Source organism: Aotus nancymaae, unplaced genomic scaffold (genome assembly GCF_030222135.1).
Source record: "Aotus nancymaae isolate 86718 unplaced genomic scaffold, 86718_ANA_hifiasm-v0.15.2.pri h1tg000041l, whole genome shotgun sequence".
NCBI lineage: Eukaryota > Metazoa > Chordata > Mammalia > Primates > Aotidae > Aotus > Aotus nancymaae.
The window spans coordinates 11,395,060-11,419,104 of NW_026988455.1; the positions used below are offsets into that span (position 1 = coordinate 11,395,060).

A 24,045-nucleotide genomic window follows, 5' to 3' on the forward strand; every position below is an offset into this window, starting at 1 on the left:
GCCTTTAGCAGTACTGAGGTCATGGATGATCCTGACAAGCACAGTATCAGTGAGTTTTGTACAGATGAAAGCTTGAATGGGTTCAAGAGAGAATGGGTAAAGATGTAGTGACAAATACAGGCAACTCTCTCAAGAAGAGTTCTATAAAAAGGAGAAGAGAAATGAGTCAGTAGCTAGAGGGAAATGTGAGGTCCTCAGTGAGCTGTATTCTTGTTTTTATTTTAGAAAGGGGGATCTTACAGCAGGTAACAACTGGGAACAGAATTAAGTGCTTTCTACTGGGAAATGCTCATGGCACACCTTAGCTTGACCTGAAGATACCCTTCCTTATTAAAATGCAAATATATCCAGAAAAGGTATCATCTTAAGCTGCACCAATAGGCCTGGCACTTGTCAGCATTCTTATTTTTAGAACATGAAAGGACGGCATGTAACATAGATGTAGCAACAGAAAAGACTCCTGGATCACCCGCCACTGGCTTTAACTTCCCCTTCTTCCTTCCCTTCCAAGGGGACTTTCCTGGTACACTGTCTTCTTGAACAAACTAAGGAACAGACACTGTTATAAAGAATATTAGAGTCATCTTGAGTCCTTTCTTTTCTCACTCTACATCTGATTCATTAACAAACCCTATTGGCCCTTCCTTCATATATATCCAGAATCTGACCATTTCTTACCACCTCCACTGCTTCCATATCAGTTAGAGTCATTGTCATCTCTCATGGTGATTTCTGCAGTAGTCTGACACCTGCACTCTGTGATTCCAATTTTGCCTTCCTGCAGTTGATTCTGCAGCCAGAGTGGTTTTAAAAACTGTAAGTCAAACCACATCTGCTTAAAACCTTCTGATGGCTCAACATTCCACTCAGAATGAGAGGTGTTATCTGGAGCCCTTGACCTACCAACCTACCAATCACCATCCATTGCAATCTGTCCTTGGGACACTGGAATTCCCAGGCTGAATGGGAATTCCCTAAGCCTGCTTCCAGGCCTGTATGGCTTCTTCCACAGATCCATCCCCTAAGGGAGGACCTTGCTGTGGGTGTGCATATTTGTCTACCAGGACATTTTCATTGTTCTTTCTGCTGAGACTGTCTTATATAAAATTGTAAGAGCACTCCAACCCTGCCCCAGCATTCCCAACAATCCTTAGTTATCTTTTCTCCCAGAAAGCAGTCATTACCATCTAACATACCATATAGGTCTCTCTCTGTTGCCAAGGGTTGAGTCAGTGGCACAATCATAGGTCACAGAGATAGCCACAGCTGCCTGTCTAGAGCAGCTGCAGTGGGGGAGGTGTGGTCAGGACTGCATGCTGTGCAGAGCCAGTGGGGCCAAGAGCAGATGGGAGCTCCGCCCCCTACTGAGTTGGCGGGGTGGGAGCCCCATGCTCCCAGGCACAGCTGCGGCTGCCCAGCTGTGGCTCTGGAATCAGGCATCTCTGCACTCTCAGGGGCCCAGGAAGTCCCCTGCTCCCACAAACTTGAAAGTGCCTCCTCCCTATCCCTGGCCTCTTCCTGCTCCTAGCACCTGCTCCTGGGTGGAGCAGAGTTGTGGCCAACTCTAGGTGCTATCACAACCTGGCCAGGCATGTGCATACTCAGGGTGGTGCTGATACACCAGCCCCTGCTGCCTTTGCTGACAAGCACAGGAGGGAGGCTGAGCAGGGGCTGAGGGTGGCTCAAGGCAGGCCTGCAGGCACCCCTCAGCACAAACAGCCTGGGCATTGTGGACAGCATGTTGATAGCAAGAGGCAGACGGGTTCCTTGGTGGGAAGGTGTTAGGTCCTCAGTGAAACCCCACCTTCAAGTCAGGAATGGCCCAAAGCCTGGGGACCAGGTTGCCAATCATCGGTGGAGTCCACAGCTTGGAGCGAGAACTTACAGTGCTTTTTTCGGCCCTTCCATGGCTGCCCGTGGACTAATCAGCACACATTTCCTCCCTTCTGAGCCTGTAAAAACCCTGGACTCAGCCAGAATTGAACAGACATTGGGACTAGCAGCTGCAGGAAGGAGCTGCCTCGACTCTCTGGGATGACCTACTTGTGGTAAGGAACTATCCACTGCAGGTCTCCTCTCTGCTGAGAGCCAAACACTCACTGGGACCACCTGCCTGTGGAAAGGTGCTACCCACTTTGGGTCTCCTGAAAGCTGTTCTGTCACTCAGTGAAGCTCCTCTTGGCCTTGCTCACCCTCCAGTTGTCTGCATACCTCATTTTTCCTGCACGCGGGACAAGAGCTCAGGACCTGGTGAATGGTGGACTGAAAGAGCTATAACACAAACACTGCTTGAGCATTGTGCTGACTTTTCTCCAGGAGACAAAATGAACACATTCAAACACCATGCCACCTCTTTAGTCTCCCCTTTTAAAATTCACTCGTGTTTTGTAAATAAATTTCTTGATGTCTATTCCTATGTGGCTGTCCATTTTCATCTTAATTGTATTGGGAAGAGTTAGAAACTGGAAATCAACAAGTTCTCTAATATCTGGGTCTCTTGACCAAACCACAGGTATGAACAGAAATACTTGTGGGAACTTGGACAAGATATGTGAAAAATACTTTGCAAGTGGTAAACATTCTTCACATTCATTGTCACTGTCACTTATAAGGGTGGGATTTTTGTCTAAAAATCTCAAGAATTCCTATATGACGACTTCTCTCAGTAACTTCACTAAGATCTCACCTGGTAAAAGTCTACCCATTTTTTAAGACTCACTTAGGGCCACCTCCTTCATAAATCCTCCCCTGAGCTTCCCAAGCAAATGTCTGCATAACTGTTGTGCCTTTCAGGATATTTCTTGTCTGCCTTGTATTTATCAGTTCATACTCAATTTTAGATCTTATTTTGTCTTTCTTTTTTTCTTTAGAGACTCGGTCTCACTCATTGCTCACTACTTGTAGTATAGTGACTATTCACAGGTATGATCATAGAGCACTGCAGCCTCAAATTCCTGGCCTCAAGCAAACTCTGGCTTCAAGTGATCCTCCTGCCTCAGCCTCCCAAGTAGCTGGTACTATAGGTGCATGCTACATTGCCCAGCTTATTCTGCTTATTTCTACATAAGAAGTACTAATATCAATTTACTCAATTGCAGTAGGAAGTTGTATCTTTCCAGAGAAATCAAGGAAACATCTGTAAATTCTGAGGATAAGTTTGTAAACACAAAATGTGGAAATTTTTTTCAAGCAAAATGTGCAAGAGGATCAAAAATGATGGTGGGTTCTAACAGTTTCACTTCTTGGTCGCTATAGGCCTAGTTTCTTGCCATTTCTACTGTCTGTGGAGTTCTATTTCCAAATTGGTAGATGACATAAAAATAATTGTGGTGCTGAAACTTCAATTATCTCTTTCATTTATTCAAAACATTTACTTGGTATTTGCCAAGCTCTAGTATACAAAGGTGAATAAGACATAGCCAGTGCTTTTATGGAATTCTCTGGTCTGTACAATAAGTGAGGCATAGATATTCTATGGAAATATCTCAAGAATCCTAGCAATTCATTCCTTTGTGTAATAATAACCAGCCTAAAGGTTCGTGTTTGTAAAATACTTCATTCTTTGTTGAATATTGCCAGTCTTATCTCTTTTGCTTCTTCCTTCTCCCAGTGTCTAGCAGAGCCCTGGTTGTCCATGAAGACTTAGATAAATACATACCCAATTGATCTGAAATACCTGAGCTAACCACTGTTTTAAAGCCAAGTATCTAAGACAGTAATTGTAATTAGCACTGTCTGAAAATAATCTGAATTTTAATGCCTTTGAGTAAGTTATGCAGAGTTTGCCCCCAGTCCTACCATTCTCCATTGTATTAGACCTAGCTGGATTCACTTATTTTTGTTGCCTGCCAAACCCAGTAGACATTTGAGTTTTGGGGGGGATATTAGAACCACTGCTGTGCTTTCATAGGTGTGTGAGTAATTATTTGATTTCTAAACCATCTGTGGCATAGATAGACTACCACTAGCCTTAAGATGGTATTCTATTCAATTTAATGGAGCACTTAAATGAGTTCCCACCTTTTGTAAGCCTTTATATTGGAAAGTTGTGATAATTCATAGAAGAATTCACCATTGGAGAATTCATCGAGGGTTTCCTCTAAGAAAGGGCCCTTACCCTTAAAGACATTGTACCATAATTGGAAGGTTAAAACTCTCACACATGAAAAATGGTAAAACTGATGTAAAACAAGTGATAAAATTGCAAAAACCTTGGAAGTTGACTGGAGGAAGGGAGACTTCACAGAGGGGTGGGATTTGAACTAGGCCTTTGAAGCATGGGTAGGATTTGGGGTTAAAGCTATTCTAAAGGGCACTGCATGGATGACTAAGAAGCAGTCTCAGAGGTGCAAATGCACAGGTATGTTGAGGAAACAATGAACAGGGTAACTTGGTTTGACACTTATGTTGAGAATGTCAAGGATTTAATGCCAGACAGAGCTGCCAATGGGGAGATAGTGGCAGTCACTCAAAAACTGAGTGGCAATACCAAAGGAGTATCTGAAAAAGATTAAATATATTTTTTTTCAGTATAGAATTGTGGAATTGGCAGAGAGTCACTCAATTAGGGGGTCATTGTATTCATCTAGATGTTTGGTAACAAGGCCCTAACTTCAGGTCAGAAAAGGGAAGCAAGAGGAAGAAGAAACATATTATAAAACAATTGACAAAACAGTTGACTACTGATCAGTCATGCACGAGAGACAAAGAGAAAAGCAACAAGATTGACTGTGGTTTTAAAGCCAGCTCATCAAGACAGTATTGAAACCATGGGGGCATAATGGGTGGCAGGGAGAAATAGAAGATTGGGAGCTGACTGTAGAGGGAAGACGGTGAGTTTGGTTTTTGTCTGGGAAAGGCATAAGCATTCCAAAATATTATAGGTTCAGAGTTTGCGACAAAATTTAGGGCTAAAGATAAGGAAGTTATTTCTAATACAGAAATGTTAGTCGATATTGAGGAATGAATGAACCATCTGATGGGGAAAATATAAAAAGAAAGATTATAAAGAAAAGATCTGAACTCAGTAATGCCCCAACATTTGGAGAGCAGGAGCAGAGGGCCAGTGAAGAAGGCAGAGATAAGGTGGTCCAAAGAGTATCAGAATCTACCCCATAGCAGTACTTATGAGGCAATGGAGAAAAATCCCTCAAAGCAAGGGCAGTTCACCACAGGGAGCCGTGAAGACTAAGGACTGGAAGTCAGTCCACAGGTGTGTTAGACACAGCTGGAAGGCATCAGAGGTGACTGGGGCTAGATAAGTTTCAGATGCTTTTATCTATCCTGGAATTCTATGAGTTGACTTGAAGGTTAGCGAGCTCACCTATAGTGCAGCAGGGTGTGGCATGAGGAGGTGATACTGTAGTTGCCTTTTGACAGAGTAACCCAAGTATGCAACAATTAGACATATGACACATTTGGAGATTAACACATGGAATTAAAATAACATACAACAATCTACTGGTTGCTGTCCAATGCATTGTAAAGCAAACTCTGAAGCATAATGCATAATACTGTCTCTACCATCTCCTTTTTCAAGTCAGCCTCCAACTGCCCCCTGTCCATTACACAAACATCTCATTTCTGGTGATTCTCCTGACATTTCATCAAATAAGTCCATTCAACAATTCGGCAAGCACCCAATAACACCTATGTGTATTGCCAAGCACTGCACTAGGAACTTAGGACTCAGAGAACCTTAAAGGTGTGCTTCTTGTCTATGAGGAGCTCCACTTCAATGAAAAATCTCACAAACAGGAGAAATCTGGACAGAAGACATCCTAAAGCAGCAGAAACGAAGACTGCTGATGGGAGAGCTCAAGTGATGAAGGCAAACAGATCAGGTTCCAGTGGCAAGAGCAAAGGGAGCAGGATTGTTCATCTACTCACAGAATCTAAGGCTTGGAAAGGAGCTTGGAGGACATCCAGGCCAACTCCGTATTTGACTCTGATACAACTGTCTCATTAATGCTTACACTGAATATTTTTACTCTGCATTTTGTCAGTTTAGGTCTCTCATTCCCTGTCCCCCAGAGCCATAGTATTTCAGGGTTAAAAGTCCTGATTAGTCAGTAATCTCACTCAAGCTTCTCCTCTCCACCTCCACCCGCTCCACATGAACCCGTTGCCATTGCTCTTCTGCTCAGAGTGCCCAGGCCGTGAGCAATCAGTAATAATTGTTGCAGTTCCCTTTAATTTTTTAACCTTTTCTCTGATCATTTTATATGGAAAAATAAGCCTTTCCATAATCCCCAAATCATGCTTTTGTTCAATAATGATTACCTCTATTAGTTATTAAGATAATAGTTTTGGGTTTTTTGCTTTTGTTTTTTTCCCCTGACAGCTGACTTTTAGGAATAGCTTGTAAACAAAGGCCAGCCTGGAGTGATCACTGCCTGCTAAATGGATAATCACAAACAGATGTCGGTCATAGGAAAACAGATTTTTAAATTCTTAACCATTAAGCTTCCCAAAACTCTAAGCTGAAAGACAATCTTAAGAATAGTTAAATTTTGGCCAGGCCTGGTGGCTTCACGCCTGTAATCTCAGCACCTTGGGAGGCTGAGGCAGGCAGATCACGGGTCAGGAGTTCGAGACAAACCTGACCAACACAGTGAAACTCCATCTCTACTAAAAATTAGCGAGGCATGGTGTCATGTCCCTGTAATTCCAGCTACTTAGGAGGCTGAGGCAGGAGAATCGCTTGAACCCGGGAGGCAGAGGTTGCAGTGAGCCGAGATCATACCACTGCACTCTAGCCTGAGCAATAGAGTGAGATTCTGTCTCAAAAAAAAAAGAATAAATTTTTTTACAGTGCACATCTTTGATGCAGAAAATATCTCACCTTATAAAACTGTACAAGAACAATATGCATAGCGACAAGTGAGAGAAATCCGGGGGCACCTTGTTTGTGTCCCTCAGCACAATTTCTGAGGCAGAATGTCTCCTGCCTCAAATGGTGTGAAGAGAAGGTAGGCCACCCTTCCCCCACCTCGGCAGCCTCATCATGGTCCATAACACAAACAGTATGAGAATATCTCAACCCACTTGATACTCACATGAGGACTTGTCACAGCTCCGCAGGTAAAGTTGCAAAAGAAAACAACAAAAAACAGTTGCTGTTTGTGTCAGATTTGCTTATAGTAGCCACCAAAATGCACAGCCAAAAGGAATAACAAAACCATCAGCATGCAGTAGCTCCAAACCAGGATTTTTTTTTAGCTGGGACATATGAGGATGGGTAACAAAAAGGTCGTCAGGATTGGCGTTAAGACCTATTCACCAACAGAAAAAAAGTTGTTCATTCAGCTCAAGGTTTGCTGTAACATGGGGGGTAAGTCAAACCAGAACCAGTTTTGAGGAACTGACGAAAGTCCGTCTTGTTTGGGAAGTTTTGGTTTTGCTTTCAGCAGTTCGTCTGTGAACGGGATTGCATTCCTGATTTGGCTCTCGGCTTAGCTATGGTTGGTGTTTAGGAATGCTAGTGACTTTTGCATGTTCATGTTGTTTCCTGAAACTTTGCTGAAGTTTATCAGCTTAAGGAGCTCTTTGGGCTGAGACTATGGGATTTTCTAAATATAAAATCATGCATTTGCAAACAGGGGTAGTTTGACTTCCTCTCTTCCTATTGGATGCCTTTTCTTTCTTTCTTTCTTTCTTTCTTTTGCCTGATTGCTCCGGCCAGGACTTTCAATACTGTGTTAAATAGGAGTGGTCAAAGAAGGCAGCCTTGTCTTGTGCTTTTCAAGGGGCATGCTTCCAGCTTTTGCCCATTCAGTGTGATGTTGGCTGTAGGTTCATCACAGATGGCTCTTATTATTTCGATTTATGTCCCTTCAATACCTAGTTTGTTGAGAGTTTTTAACATCCTTTCATTCCCTCTCTTTCCCCTACTCTTAAATGTGCTCCAGCTTCCCCAGTGTCCCTGAAACACATTTAGGAATAGGGGAAAGGGACAGAACTAAGAATACCAGCATGTCTTAGCACTGTGCCAGGAAATTTACTCGCTTCCTGGGGCTTCTGTAACACATGACCTCAAGCCCTTGGCATTCCTTGACTTATAGTTGCATTGCTTCAATCTCTGCCTCCATCTTCAAATGGCATTCCTTGCTGTGTATATCTATATTCCTCTCCTCTTACAAGGATACCAGCCATTGGATTAGTGCCTACCCTAATGTAGTATGACCTCATTTAGACTACTTCTGCGTACACCCTATTTCCAAATAAGTTCACATTCTGAGGTCCTCGGTAGACATGAATTTGGGGGGAACATTATTCAACCAGCCTCACTTCATTTCATAGTACCGCATTTCATTCTCAGTTCGATGTGTGGTTTAGAGTTAGACCCATTATACACATGAGAAAACAGGTTCAAGATCAAGCAATGTTTCCTTAGTTTCATGGCTGAATTTGAACTCAGACCTCGGTGGCCCCACTATACCATGAGGCTTGTGATTGGTGAGATTAAAACCACATGGCAAGAAAAGGCCAACTTGAATATAGGTCTGGATGATCAATCCCTCTCCTGCTACCTCCTTCCCTTTTCCTTGTGCTTATAGGGGTAGGATTAGCAGAGATGGGGATCTGAACACTCAGACAGAGGATTCTTTCTTAGTTGCATTTTTCTAATGTGTTTTGTCCTCTCTCGTTGCCTGTCCTCTAAGCCTTCCCTGCCTCCTTGTTTTTCTTCTGTAAAAGCAAGGCTCTTCTTTTCTCCTCCTTGTCCTGCATCTCTTTTCACTCCATCCCTTGAACAAGAAGTATTTCAAGAAGTACTACGAAGCTGTGTAGTACCTACAAATGGGAGTGGCTGCCTAGACTGCAAGATTTGGGGCTGTGTCTGTGGGAGCTGTCCTTCCTCTGGGGACCTACTTCTACACCCATGGCTCCAGGCTTGTGGTTTCCATAGGAGTTACCATTCTCTTACCTGACCCTCTGTTTCTGGCCACAGTGACTGGCTGAGGAATGGACATATGTACCCTGTGTGGCTTTGAGTTTTAGTATCTGTGGAAACCACACCTCACCCTCCCAGAGTTCCTGTCCCTTTTTAGGAGTGAGGTGCACTCACCACGATTCCCTTTCCTCTGTCTTGGGTAGCCTTTCTCCAGGCTTGGCCTGCCTCTCCTCTTCACACTTTCCTTTGGACAGCTCAGCTCTGTTTCTTCACAGTTCAGGGCATCACAGCAGGGCCAAATAAAACTCAAGCTAGTATCTCAGCACATTAGCCTGCCTCATAAATCTGTATGTCTAAAGAAAATAATGGGGGGGGTACATACCAAGGTGTTAATAAAGGCATTTCTTGGTGGAGGACTTGCAGGTAACTTTTTAGTTTTTTTGTTAACTTTTAGTTTAGATTTTCAAGTTTGTTACATAGATAAACTCTTGTCATGAAGGTTTGTCATACAGATTGTTTTGTCACCTAGATACTAAGCCTAGCACCCAGTAATTTTTTTTCTCATCTCCCTCCTCCCTGGGGCCGCCACCCTCAGGTAGGCTCCACTGTCCGTTGTTCCCCTCTTCATGTCCATGTGTTCTTATCATTTAGTTCCCACTTATATGTGAGAACATGTGGTATTTGGTTTTCTGTTCCTGTGTTAAGTTGCTGAGGATAATGGCTTCCAGCTCCATCCATGTTCCTGCAAAAGACATGCTCTTTTTTATGGCTGTATTCCATGTTTTATATGTACCACATTTTCTTTATCCAACCTGTTACTGATAGGCATTTAGGTTGATTCCATGTCTTTGCTATTGTGAATAGTGCTATGATTAACATGTGTGTTCATATGTCTTTGTGATAGAATGATTTACATTCCTTTGGGTATATACCCAGTAATGGGATTGCTGGATTGAATGGTAGTTCTGTTTTTAGCTCTTTGAGGAATTGCCATGCTGCTTTCCACAATTTTCACAATTGAACTAATTTACACTCCACCAATAGTGTATAAGCATTCCCTTTTCTCCACAACCTTGTCAGCATCCGTTACTTATTAACTTTTTAATAGCCATTCTGACTGGTGTGAGATGATATCTCATTGTGATTTTGATTTGCATTTCTTTAGTGTTCAGTAATATTGAGCTTTTTTGTATGCTTGTTGGCCACATATATGTCTTCTTTTGAAAAATGCCTGTTCATGTCCTTGGACTTTTTAATTGTGTTGTTTGGTTTTTTTAAGTTTAAGTCCCTTATAGATACTGGATATTAAACCTTTGTCAGAGGAATAGTTTGCAAAAGTTTTCTCCCATTCTGTAGGTTGTGTGTTTACTCTGTTGATAGTTTCTGTTGCCACATAGAAGCTCTTTAGTTTAATTAGATCCCATTTGTCAATGTTTGATTTTCTTGCAATTGCTTTTGGTGTCTTTGTCATGAAATCTTCACTCACTTCTGTGTCCCAAATGGTATTGCCTAGGTTGTCTCCCAGGGTTTTTTTTTATAGTTTTAGTTTTTACATTTAAGTTGTTAATCCATCTTGAGTTGATTTTTGTATCTGGTGTAAGGAAGGAGTCTAGTTTCCATCTTCTGTATATGGTTAGCCAGTTATCCCACCACCATTTATTGAATAGGAAGTCCTTTCTCCATTGCTTGTATTTGTCAACTTTGTCAAAGATCAGATAGTTGTAGATGTGCAGCCTTATTTCTGGGTTCTCAATTCTGTTCCATTGGTCTATGTGTCTGTTTTTGTACTAGTACCATGGTGTTTTGGCTACTGTTCCCCTGTAGTATAGTTTGAAGTCTGGTAGCGTGATACTTCTGGCTTTGTTCTTTGTACTTTGATCGCTTTGGCTATTTGGGCTCTTTGTTGTTTCCATATCAATTTTAAAATAGCTTTTTCTAGTTCAGTGAAGAATGTCACTGGTAGTTTGGTAGAAATAGCATTGAATCTATAAATTGCTTTGGGCAGTATGGTCATTTTAATGATATTGATTCTTCCTATCCGTGAGTATGGAATGTTTTCTCATTTGTTTGTGTCATGTCTGATTTCTTTGAGCAGTATTTTGTAATTCTCATTGTAGAGCTCTTTCACCTCCCTATTTAGCTGTATTCCTAGGTATTTTGTTCTTTTTGTGGTAGTCATAAATGGAATTATGCTTCTGATTTGGCTCTTGTTGTTGGTGTATAGGAATGCTAGTGATTTTTTTTACATTTATTTTGTATCCTAAAACTTTGCTGAAGTTGTTTATCAGCTTAAGGCGCTTTTGGGCTGAGACCAGGGGGTTTTCTAGATATAGAATCATGTCATCTGCAAACAGGGATACTTTGACTTCCCCTCTTCCTATTTGGATGCCTTTTCTTCCTTTCTCTTGTCTGATTGCTCTGGCCAGAACTTCCAATACTATGTTGAATAGGAGTGATGAGAGAGGGCATCTTTTTCTTGTACTGGTTTTCAAGGGGAAAGCTTCCAGCTTTTGCCCATTCAATATGATATTGACTGTGGGTTTGTTATAGATGGCTCTTATTCTGAGGTATGTTCCTTCAATACTTAGTTTGTTAAGCATTTTTAACATAAAGAAATGTTGAATTTTATAAAAAGCCTTTCTGCATCTATTGAGATAATCATGTGGTTTTTGTCTTTAGTCCTGTTTATGTAATCACATTTATTGATTTGAGTATGTTGAACCAACCTTGCATCCTGGGGATAAAGCCTACTTGATCATGGTGGATTAGCTTTTTGATGTGCTGCTGGATTCAGTATTTTGTTGAGGATTCTTGCATCAGTGTTTATCAAAGACATTGGCCTGAAGGTTTCTTTTTTTGTTGTGTCTCTTCCAGTTTTTGGTATCAGGATTATGCTGGCCTCATAGAATTAGCTGGGGAAGGGGCCCTTTCTCCTCAATTGTTTTGGAATAGTTTCTGTAGGAATAATACCAGCTCTTCTTTGAACATCTGGAAGAATTTGACTGCAAATCCATCAGGTCCTGGGCTTATTATTATTATTTTTTTTGAGTGGTGGGGGTTGGTAGGCTATTTATTACTGATTCAATTATGAAGCTTGTTATTGGTCTGTGCAGGGATTCAATTTCTTCCTGGTTTATTCTTGGGAGGGTGAAAGTGTCCAGACATTTATAAATTTCTTCTAGATTTTCTAGTTTGTGTGCATAGATGTGTTTGTAATAGTCTCTGATGGTTATTTGTATTTCTGTGGGGCTAGTGGTAATATTCCCTTTGTTGATTCTGATTGTGTTTATTTGGACCTTCTCTCTTTTCTTCTTTATTAATCTAGTTAGCAGTCTATCTATCTTTTTTTTTTTTTTTTCAGAAAACCAGCTCCTGGATTCATTGATCTTTTGAATGGTTTTTTCATGTCTCATTCTCCTGCAGTTCAGCTCTGATTTTGGTTATTTCTCGTCTTCTGATAGCTTTGGGGTTGGTTTGCTCTTACTTATCTAGTTCTTTTAGTTGTGATGTTAGGTTGCTAATTTGAGACCTTTCTAACTTTTTGATGTGGACACCTAGTGCTATAAATTTCCCTTGTAACACTGCTTTAGCTGTGTCCTGGAGATTTTGGTATGTTGTGTCTTTGTTCTCATCACTTTAAAAAAACTTACTGATTTCTGCCTTAATTTCATTTTACCCGAATGCCATTCAGGAGCAGATTGTTTAATTTCCACATAATTGTATTGTTTTGAGCAATGTTTTTAGTCTTGATTTCTATTTTTATTGCACTGTGGTTTGACAGAGTGATTGGTATGATTTTAGTCTTTTGCATTTGCTGAGGATTGTTTTATGTCTGATTGTGTGGTTGATTTGGGAGTATGTGCCATGTGGCAATGAGAAGAAGGTATGTTCTTTTGTTTTTGGGTGGAGAGTTCTGTAGATGTCTATCAGGTCCATTTGGTCCAGTGCTGAGTTCAGGTTCTGAGTATCTTTGTTAATTTTCTGACTTGATGATCTGTCTAATATTGTCAGTGGGGTTTTGAAGTCTCCTCCTATTGTTGTGTGAAAGTCTGAGTCTCTTTAAAGGTCTCTAAGAACTTTTTTTGTGAATCTGATTGCTTATGTATTGGGTGCAGATATATTTAGGATAGTTACATCTTCTTGTCCAACTCTTTACCATTATGTAATGCCCTTCTTGGTCTTTTTTGATCTTTGTTGGTTTAAAGTCTGTGTTGTCTGAAATTAGAATTACAACCCTGTTTTCTATTTTCTTGACAGATTTTTTTTTCTATCCCTTTATTTTGAGCCTGTGTGTGTCACTGCATGTGATATGAGTCCCTTGAAGACAGCATGCCATTGGGTCTTACTTCTTTATCCAGCTTACCACTCTGTGCCTTTTAATTGGGAGCATTATTTGTGTGGTTTCTTTATACTGTCACTGGTCTATGTACTTAACTGCATTTTTGTAGAGGCTGATAACTGTCTTTCCTTATTATATTTAGTGCTTCTTTTAGGAGCTCTTGTGTGAGCAGGTCTGGTGGTAATGTAGTCCCTCAGCATTTGCTTGTCTGTAAAGGATCTTTTTTCTTCTTCACTTATGAAGCTTAGTTTGACTGGATATGAAATTCTTTGTTAGAATTTATTTTCTTTAATAATGTTGAATATAGGCCTCTAATCTCTTCTGGCTTATAGGGTTTCGCTGAGAGGTCTGCTGTTAGTCTGATGGGCTTCCCTTTGCATATGACCTATTCTTTCTCTCTAGCTGCTTTTAACATTTTTTTCTTTCATTTCCACCTTGGAGAATCTGATGATTATGTGTCTTGGGGATAGTCTTGTACAGTATCTTATGGGGGTTCTCTGCATTTCCTGAATTTGAATGTTGGCCTCTCTAGCTAGGTTGGGAAGTTCCCATGAATGATATGCTGAAATATGTTTTCCAAGTTGCTCCTATTCTCCCCATCTTTTGCAGAAACACCAATACATTATAGATTTAATCTGTTTACATAATATCATATTTCTTAGAGGTTTTGTTTGTTCCTTTTTATTCTTTTTTCTCTATTCTTGTCTGACTGTCTTATTTCAGAAAGCCAGTCTTCAAGCTCTGAGATTCTTTCCTCAGCTTGTTCTATTCTGCTGTTAATACTTGCAATTGCATTATGAAATTCTTTTAGTATATTTTTCAGCTCTATCAGTTCAGTTACATTCTTTTCTATACTGACTATTTTGCCTGTCAAAATATGTTGTTTTATTTTAATTCTTATCTTCCTTAGATTAGGTTTCAGTGTTCCTGAATCGTGATGATCTTTGTTCTTATCCACATTCTGAATTCTATTTCTGTCATTTCAGCTATCTCATCCTCCCTTATTGGAGAACTAGTGTGATCGTTTGGAGGAAAGAAGACCATCTGGCTTTTAGTTGTCAGAGTTCTTGTCCTGGTTTTTTCTCATCTTTGTTGGATGATGTTCCTTCAGTCTTTGATGTTGCTGTTTTTGGTATTTCCCCCCCTTTTTGTCATATTTGATGACCTTGGGGGTTTTATTGTGGTATAAGATGGGTTCAGTAGACTGGCTTCATTTCTGGAAGATTTTAGGGGGCTAAAGCTCAGCTCGGGACTCCTGAACTGCATGCTCTAACTCTGGGGGACTGGTATCAGGTCCTGGCCTTGTTCTCTGGCTCCTAGGTGCTCCTGGGCTGCTAATCACAAGACTCTGAGGCATGGTGCCAGCCAAAGTGCTTTGTAGGGCTGTGGAAGCATGATCTATCCTCACTTGCATGTGCCAGTTACAGTGGCGGCAGCAGTGCCGTGGGGTGCACACTTGTTGGCTGCAGCAGGGCGCTAGTGGGTGCCGGGGTGCTAGCCTTTGTGCAGGTGTTCATAGCAGCAGCAGTGGTAGCATGGCTCAGGCAGGTTGGAGGACCCTCACCAGCATCTCTGCACACATTTGCACTAGTATTGGTGTTAGCATGGGAGCAGGATGCTGGTAGATGCAAGGCCATGTGTGCCCTCTGTGCACATTCTCATGGGTGGCAATGGTTACACAGGGCAGAGGTTGGTCTGCTGTTTTTTTATGTCATAGCAAGTGTTGGCACGGGGGCAAGGGGCTGACTCGGGCAGGGCTGGTGGCTCCATGCCCAACAACACTCTGATGACAACGTCATTGCCATCACAGTGGGCAGTGCTGCAGGGGAAAGAGGGATAGGGTACACTCACATCAGCAGCAGTGGCATGGCAGGGAGCACACTCACACATATGCTGGTGGGGAAGGCAAGGTGAGGTCTGCCTGTACACACAGGCACTGACAAAGTGTTGTGAGGAGTGGCTGTGGGCAAGTGCATGCAGGCAAAGCAGCATGAGGGAGGCTGCAGTTAGGGGATGGGCTGGATGGGCTGGTGTATGTCCATGGGGGCCACTCTGCTGCAGCACTCTGTCAGTCTGGTGTGGTCTGCCAATGCAGGAGCTATGATGTGGGCCCCCAGAAGCTACCTTGTGGCTGCACTGCAAGCAGGCATGGCTAGGCTGGGGCCCTGGGAGAGGCCAGCAGACCAAAAGGTGCTGAAGTCTGACGAGCCCCATTTCATGGGCAACACTGCCCTGCAGAATTTAGAACTGACAGTTCTCCTCGCGCTAAGGTCTCCTGTGGGAGCAAGTTGAGCCTAGGGAGATGAGCATCCTAGCTGTGCTCCACCACAAACACTCTTGCACCAAACCCACTGGGCTCCACATCAGCTGGACCTCTGCCCCTACCACTTCTCTAAGCAGCTTTCCCTGCCAACTCAAGTGTCCATAGTGTTTGAGGGCTCTCCTCCTGTCATGATTCCAGATGCCCATGGCAAGAGCGTGTTGCTCCTTGCCTGTTCAACTCAGCCCTTCTTCAGGAGTTGTTGGGGGCCAGGAACAAGTCCCAGTGTGTGGTAGTCCCGTGCAGGATTCCCAGCTTCCGCCTGCTTCAGCTCACCCTCTGCGTCTTCCCTCTGTCCACTCTTGATGCCTTCCCTCTGAAGATCTGGTAGTATCTCTGTGAGAGATGTTTCTTCTGGCTGCATCTAGTTAGCTATCTTGCCTCCTTCCCCTGCAGGTAATTTTAAAGTTTCTTTCTTTGGCTTACTTTTATTTTTAAATAGTCTGCCATGAGAACAAATTATATTTGTAAAGACAGAAATAAATTTCATAAAAGCAATAATGTAGCGTATAGTTAGATTACTGAAAAATAAGAAGAAAACATTTAAGGAAGGGCTGTATATGTTTCTAATTTATTTGTTTACATTTGTTTGTTTATTTATTTAAGACAGGGTCTGACCGTGTCACTCAGGCTGGAGTGCAGTGGCATAATCAGGACTCACTGCAGCTTTAACCTGCCAGGCTCAAGCGATCCTACCACCTCAGCCTCTCAAGTAGATGGAACCACAGGCATGTGCCACCACACCTGGCTAATTTTTGTTTTTTTTTGTTTTTGCAGAGATAGCATTTTGCCATATTGCCCAGGCTGGTCTCTGTTAGGTTTTGAAGGGAAGGTGAGAGTTAAAGAAACACACACATGTAAGCAGATAGCTCAACAGCAAATGCAGGCTTTTTGTCCAGCATAAAACCTATAGAAGTGGGGGACCAGCCTAATGCCAGTGCCCACTGCTGTTTATAGGCTGGGGCAATTTATAGGTATGGGTGGGAGGGGTCTGGGCAGTATGGCTTGCTGCCTGGCAGGATATTGATAAGATGTTTCCATCATGAGGCGGTTCTGGTCCTTGTTCAGGCAGGATGTCATTGTAGTATTCCTTGGACCTTTGCCCAGCAAGATATGACAGGAATGCTTCTTTAGTTGGGCTTTGATGGCCTCATGGTCAGGTGGTTAGGCAGGATGTTTCTCATGGCCTAAAAATGCATAGAATGTTTCACTTTGACCAAGGGACCTTACAAAGTAGCAGAGAGCTTACAAAATGGTACAGTTTGGACTAACATTCTTTCCTTGGGGCACATGTGTATATCTCCAAGAAGAACGCTGTTTTTATGTTAATGAATCCAGCATTGTTTACAACGCAGGCCGCAGTCTCCGTAACAGGCTGCAGAAATCCAAGTCATTCACTCTTGGTGGCAGGGGTCATCTCTCCTAAAGTGGGTACCTTGGGTAATGCCTTTCTTAGGGCCCCTGATTTTTCTCCCTCATAATCCTAACAATTGGCCCATGTGTACTCACCCTCATATTCCACTTTATCTCCCAAAGGCCAAACTCCCTTGTCCAGGCAGGCACGTAGAAACACACTGGTACCATTCTTCTCCTCCGCCATACTGGTATCAGCACTTACAGGAAAACAACTCTAAAGTCAGACACCCAGTGCTTCAAAACCCAAACCCTGAGTACAGTGCCCCTATTTATCAGGAAGCAGCCAGATAATTAACAATGCTCCTCTTCCTTTTTATAATAAACTAGAAGGCAAGAATATTAGTCCAAACTGCACCATTTTGTAAGCTCCCTGCTATTTTGCAGACCTTGGTCAAAGTGAAACATTTCATGAGGGTTTGGGCCATGAGAAACATCCTGCCTAACTACCTGACTGCAAGGCAGATAAAAGCCCAACCAAGGAAGCATCCCTATCATATCTTTCTGGGCAAAGGTCCAAGGAACACCACGATGACATCTCGCCTGAACAAGGACCAGAACCACCTCATCGTGGGAATATCTTATCAATTTCCTGCTGGACAGCAAGCCATACTGCCCAGACCCCTCCTGCCCATACCTATAAATTGCCCCAGACTGTAAGCAGTGGCGGGCACTGGCATTAGGCTGGTTCCCAACTTCTGTAGGTTTTATACTGGACATAAAGCTTGCATTTGTTGTTAAACTTCCCTCTTATGTGTGTGTGTCTTTTTTTAAGCCTCACCTTCCCTTCAAAACCTAACAGTCTAAAACTCCTGAGCAAGTGATCCACCCGCCTTAGCTTCCCAAATTGTTGGGGTTATGGGTGTGAGCCACCATGCCTAGCCAGCAATTTATTTAATTTAGCTTTGTTTTCTTTTTAATAGAAGATTCCTGAGAGGCATAACTAAATTGTGTGTGTGTGTTTGTGTGTGTGTGTGTGTATGTGTGTGTGTGTGTGTGTATGTGTGTAGAGTTAGACACCCCCTTCAACATTGCATTGATACTTGAAAATAGAAAATTAGAATTTTGGTCATAAAATATTAGACTATAATAAGTTTAATAATTATCTCACCAGCCAATCTATGAGGCCCTTTCTGTCTTATAGAAAGGAGAGTTATTACAAAGAGAGATTACAGAACTCTACCAAGATCATGCTGTGAATGCAGGACAGAGTAGGGAAGAAATGCTACAACCATTTATGTTCTTTCCTCCCAAGATACTTTCCTTCAAATGCAATGTAATGCAAATGTAATGAAATGCAATACAATATGATGTGATACAATGTACATGATGCGATGCAATGTGATGTGATGTGATGTGATGTAAATATTCATGTCAATCACCTAGAACAGTGTTTGTCATACAGCAGGTGCTAAATCAATGTTAGTGCTTTCAGGTCCAAAAAAGTAAGTCCCTTTCTCACTCTGCTTGGTTTTATAAGGGGGAAAAAATACAGCCTGAGGATGAGAAAGAAATGCAGTTGAATTTTAGGGAAATAGGCAAAGAGCAAGGGCTAAGGAAGGGGTGAGAACTGTGAGGAGGCAGCAGTTTATCTAGAACCTGCTTTAGTAACGTTTCCAAAGTCAGGAAGCAGGGATCTGCTGTGAGTTTATCTGGAATGTGAAGGAAGCAGGTGAAGACCAGCTTAATCTCTTGAAAATGGGGCCAGGGGCCGGGTGTGGTGTCTCATGCCTGTAATTCCAGCACTTTGGGAGCCCGAGATAGGCGGATCACCTGAGATCAGGAGTCTCTACTAAAAAATAATAAAAATTAGCCAGGCATGGTTAAACCCATGTTAGAAAGATGGGATTTCATTTTGGGATGATAAAAATGTTTCAAAATTAATTGTAGTGTTGGTTGCACAACTCTGTGCAACCATTGAAAGGTATGCTCTAAATCAGCAATACCCAACCTTTTTGGCACCAGGGACCAGTTTCATGGAAAACAATTTTTCCATGCATTGTGGGGAGGGTGGTGGGAATGGTTTCGGGATGAAACTGTTCCACTTCAGGTCATCAGGCATTAGTTAGATTCTCGTAACAAGAGCAACCTAGATTCCTTGCAAGCGCAATTTATAATAAGATTTGCACTGCTGTGAGAATCTAATACTGCCACTGATCTGACAGGATGTGGAGTTTAGGCAATAATGCTCATTTGCTGTGCGCTCACCTCCTGCTGTGTGGCCCAGTTCCTAACAGGCCATGGACGAGTACTGGTTCACAGTCTAGGGGTTGGGAGCCCCTGCTCTAAATGAATGAATTGCATGGTGTAGGAATTGGATCTCAAAAGCTATTAGAAAACATGGGACTAGACTGAGTCATAATAAGTGGTCTGCAAATTATGAAACTGTACTGAGATATGATGAGGGTCACTCACTGCCCAACACGCTAGAAGGGTTTCCCAGAATACTATTGGCAACAGTTATAGAAAAATAAAATATTTGATCAAGTCTCAATTGAATTGGTGATATAAGGATGGGCAGATATAAGTGGTGGAGCTATGTGGAAAGAAGAAAGAGCAGTTGACACCGAGGACAGAGAAGCTGGATTTGGTGCTACTCCTTACTAGCTCTGTGATTTGACCACTCTCCACCTTGGCAGTAAAATGCCTGAACAAAGTTTTGTAAATTACATTTTATAATTTATATAGAAAGCCTAGAATTTGGCTGGGTGTGGTGGCTCACGCCTGTAATCCCAGCACTTTGGGGTGGCCAAGATGGGAAGGTCACTTGAGCTCAGGAATTCAAGACCAGCCTGGACAACAGGGCAAAAACCTATCGCTACAAAAAATACAAAAATTAGCTGGGTGCGGTGGCATGTGCCTGTAGTCCCAGCTACTCAGGAGGCTGAGGCAGTAGAATTGCTTGAGGCTAGTAGGCTGCAGTAAGCCAAGATTGCACCATTGCACTCCAACCTGGGCAACGGGAGTGAAACCCTGTCTCAAAAAAAAAAAAAGTCCAGAATTTCTTGAATTGGTTAATTAATATAAATAGGGCTTTCTTGCTCCTTTTGCTTAAGTGGCATGTTAAAAATTAGTGGCTTCTTTAATGACTTGTACTTACTCTGAACTCTGTACCAGATAAGGTAGAAAACAGAAACAAAAAATAAAGAAATTAATATGCAAGTGTTGCTTTTCCTGCTTGTTACTCTGGAATCATAAGGCCACATGGCTATACTTTCCAGTTATTCATTCAACAGAGGATATTTATTTATTGAGTGACTTTATGTTCTAGGTAGTGGGAATGCAGAGGTACATCACATGTTGTCTCTGTTTCCAGGGTCTCCTGTCCAGTGAGGAGAATAACGAGTGAGCAGAATTATCCTTCAGGGTAGTCACCAACTCTCTTCCAGCCTGCTCTGACAACTTGTGCACTGGGAGACACTGGGGCCTGTGTCTGTCAGCCAGAAGTGGGATGCTAGTGATGATGGTGGCGTCTGTATATGTGCCACAATAGAAGTGACTTCTAGGATTGTATGGAAAGTCCTATATATGGCATAGAAAGGAACTAATTAATTCTAAGTTGAATAGCCTGAGAAGGTTCCCTCACTTTACAAAAGAGGAAACTGAGGCTTTAGAGGGGTTAGGTAAATAGGTGGCCAGTGGGAGAATGAAGAGCCTTTAGGAATTTCAGGGTGAAGAGGACAGTGTCTTGCTCTTCATTGTCAGCAGCCACTTCTGCCCTCTCCACTCCCCTCATCATCCCTTGTGCCTCCTCTGACCTTAGCACCTTCCCCTCCTCCCCTGCAGATCAGGAGCAGGTAAGCTAGCCCTATGCAGGGGAACACAGGGGTCACAATCAGAGACTTTAGAAGCAGACCTCTGTGTAAATCTTTGTTTCACCTCTTACCAGCTGTAAGACCTCAAACAAATGGCTTCCTCTCTTGGTGCCTGTTTCATTATCTGTGAGATGGGCATCATAAAAGGCTTGCCTTGTAGAGTTGTGCAAATGAAATGAGTTGATACATCGAAAGTGCCTAGAACAGGGCCTGCTGGCACATAGCAAGTGCTCAATAAATGTTAATTATCTTATCCTTATGCTATTACCAGCTTGGTATGGCCAACCAAAGATCTTATTCCCAAAACATGACTTAGTTCATTTTCCCCCTCAAATTTAAATTTTTAAAAGTTTAGGTTTTCCAGATAACACCTTGTATCATTGTTAAGTATTTTTTAAATACCAAAAAAAGTGAAAAAAAAAAAGTAAAGATTACCCAAATACCCAACCACAGAGATAATTGCTGTCAGTATTTTCATGAAGATAATTCTCCATAGATCTCTGGACACATTCTGATTTAGTGGTACTTATTAAAATTTCATTTGTATGAATGCAACTTTAATAAGTACCATTATATCAGAATGTAATTTAGTGAACTGTTTTATCACTTTTCACTGGTATCATGAGCATTTTTCCATGTTGGTAATTACAGACCCCATGATTATTTGTAAAGACTGATAAGTATTTTATTGTGTGGGTAGGCCATAATTTGCTTAAGGCATCCCCTAGTGATGGCAATTTAGGTTGCTTCTAATTTGTAAGTGTTGATATTACAAAACCACAGGCACCATGAATGACTCTTCACAATCAACTCTATGCCATTGTCTGATTATTTCCTTGGGGTAACTTGCTGTAACTGGATCAAAGTGCATATACCTGAGGGCACATGTCCCAGTGAAGTAACTCATATTGTGGGAAAACAGATTGGCCGGTTAGCTGGTTTGGCAGAATCCACATGAATGTGGCTTTTGCAACAATTTAGGACCTAGCTACGGGAGGGCAACTAGGCCTATTGACAGTTTGTGAGAGGGCAAATATTTGGAGGCTATCCCTGCCCACAGGTTTCACACAACATTTTTCATTTTTTTTTGAGATGGAGTTTCACTCTGTCGCCTAGGCTGGAGTACAGTGGCACGATCTCTGCTCACTGCAACCTATGCTGCCCTGGTTCAAGTGATTCTCCTGCCTCAGCGTCCCAAGTAGCTGGGATTACAGGCGCCTGCCACTGCCCCCGGCTAATTTTTGTAGTTTTTAGTAGATAGAGGTTTCACCATCTTGGCCAGACTGATCTTGAACTTTTGACACACAACATTTTTCTGTCCTGAGAGGGGACTCTGGGAGAATTTACTGACCTCTTCGTTGGTTCGTCAGTGCCCTACATTTTCTCTGAATTCCTGGCTTTTCTAGGAAGTCAGGTTAGGGAAGTTCAATCAGCTGAAAAATGTCACGTAATTTTGAGGAACCTTCTGAGAGTACAATGTCTAAGGGTATTTTGCTCCACACAGGCTTGGGGCAGATTTTTTCAGGCCCCAAACTTTCCTTATCATGTGGCAGTGATCCTGAGCAAATGAAGCTGGGGTGCGGGGCAGTAAACAAGAGTGGAAATCACAAGACCCACCAGCTTCTGCTGGCTAGAGAGTGGTAGAAGATGAATAGAGGCTGGGAAGGAAATGGCCACAGGAGGGACTGCATCATGGTTTGGCCAGCTCTGGCTGGCTCCTCTCACAGATGGAGAATGCCTGGACCTTCAACCTAAACTAGAGGTCAGCCAGTCTACACATTTCCCTCTAGCCTTCCTTCCTCACCACCTCAGATACGGTTCTGGGGTTGAACATTCCATCACACGGCCTTGGGATGGATGAGCAGTGACCAGGAAGTTTCAACAGAATGTGCAGTTTGCTGCAACATTTAGTCATTCCTAACTGATGAAAAAAGCACTAATACAGGTTACCAGTTACAGAGAGCATGTCCAAGTACTTTATGTGTATCAACCCATTTAACTCTCACAAAAACCCTGGGAGGTGGGTACTTTCATTGTTCCTATTTTATGAATAGGGAAATGGAGGCACAGAGAAGGTAGACAGTTTGCTGAAGGTCACACATCACATAAATGGGAAAACAGATTTAAAACCCCATAATCTGGCTCTGGGTTTTCTTTATTTACTATTGCTTCTCTTTATTGTTATGATAATGCTGGTAACAATGGGCATCTGTGATTCTGTCTTCAACCAGACACTTGTAAGAAAAACAGATAATGTCAGGGGTGATCAATCTTGAGCCTGTTGAGTAAAGTGAAACTTCTTAAGAGTAATCAAAAGTGAATCAAACAAAAGAGAGTTAAATGGAGCCCCACCTGCCCTGGGATTGAGAACCAGAAAGACACCTTTAGGGACATAACAATGGGGATTTTAGCTAGGGGATTAGTGATGTTATCCAACACTGACAAGCTTTGCATTAAAAGTAGGATATATGTGGACATCTTTACCTTTCCTGTTTGTCGACTCTAGTTCCTTTCCCTCCCTGGGTTTTTCTGTCCTTTTTTTATAGGTTACAGCTGCTTTATATATAATAAACATACACACTATTTTTTTGTTTGTTTGGTTGGTTTTTTTTTTGAGATAGAGTCTCATTCTGTCACCAGGCTGGAGTGCAGTGGTGCAATCTCAGCTCACTGCAACCTCTGCCTACCAGGTTCAAGTGATTCTCCTGCCTCAGCCTCCTGAGTAGCTGGGACTATAGCTAATATTTTTTGGATGTACACACTATTAATCTCTCCTGAAGGTGCACATTCTCTGTGTGCGTGTTGATGTATTGTACATATGTAATTTGTCTCCACCAATTATTGACTTCCTAAAAATGTTATTAATTCATCTGATTTAATAAACATTTTACTCCATGCAGTGTATATCCAAGATCATGAAATTAGGACCTCACTGCTCAAGAAAACAGGAAAACAGTTGGGCTGAATGAGGTACATAAAGCTGCCAGGGGCCCAGGCAAGAGGCCTGAGCCATGATGTGATAAGGGACAAGGATATCCAGGAAACTGACCAAAGAGTAGACAGAGTCAGCAAGCTATTGTGCAGTGGACAGGAAGGAGATTGGCGTGGCTGTAAGGGCTGATCTGGAGATGAGGCACAGTGTGTTTCAATTATGGATACATAAGTGGGGATATTCATTCCCTGTCCACACCCACACTGGACAGTCAACACTCCTCCTCTAGCAAGAGATTTTAAAGATAATCATGGTACTTTAACTTGATACTAG

The 24,045-nt window shown here is 42.2% G+C and overlaps 1 protein-coding gene and 1 long non-coding RNA gene across 4 annotated transcripts in view; one reads left to right on the plus strand and one right to left on the minus strand.

Annotated features, from left to right (window-relative positions):
• The window catches only part of PDCD1LG2 (programmed cell death 1 ligand 2), a 70,505-nt gene extending 63,002 nt beyond the window's left edge, over positions 1 to 7,503 (minus strand). Inside the window, exon 1 of one of the 2 annotated variants that reach the window (XM_012454540.2) lies at positions 7,059 to 7,503. The gene's annotated coding sequence lies outside the window, so the exon portion shown is untranslated. The remainder of the gene's footprint in view (positions 1 to 7,058) is intronic. The other variant, XM_012454539.3, reaches the window with a different exon arrangement.
• LOC105718735 (uncharacterized) overlaps positions 1 to 24,045 on the plus strand; it is a 164,599-nt gene that overhangs the window by 107,917 nt on the left and 32,637 nt on the right. The window lies entirely within an intron of this gene.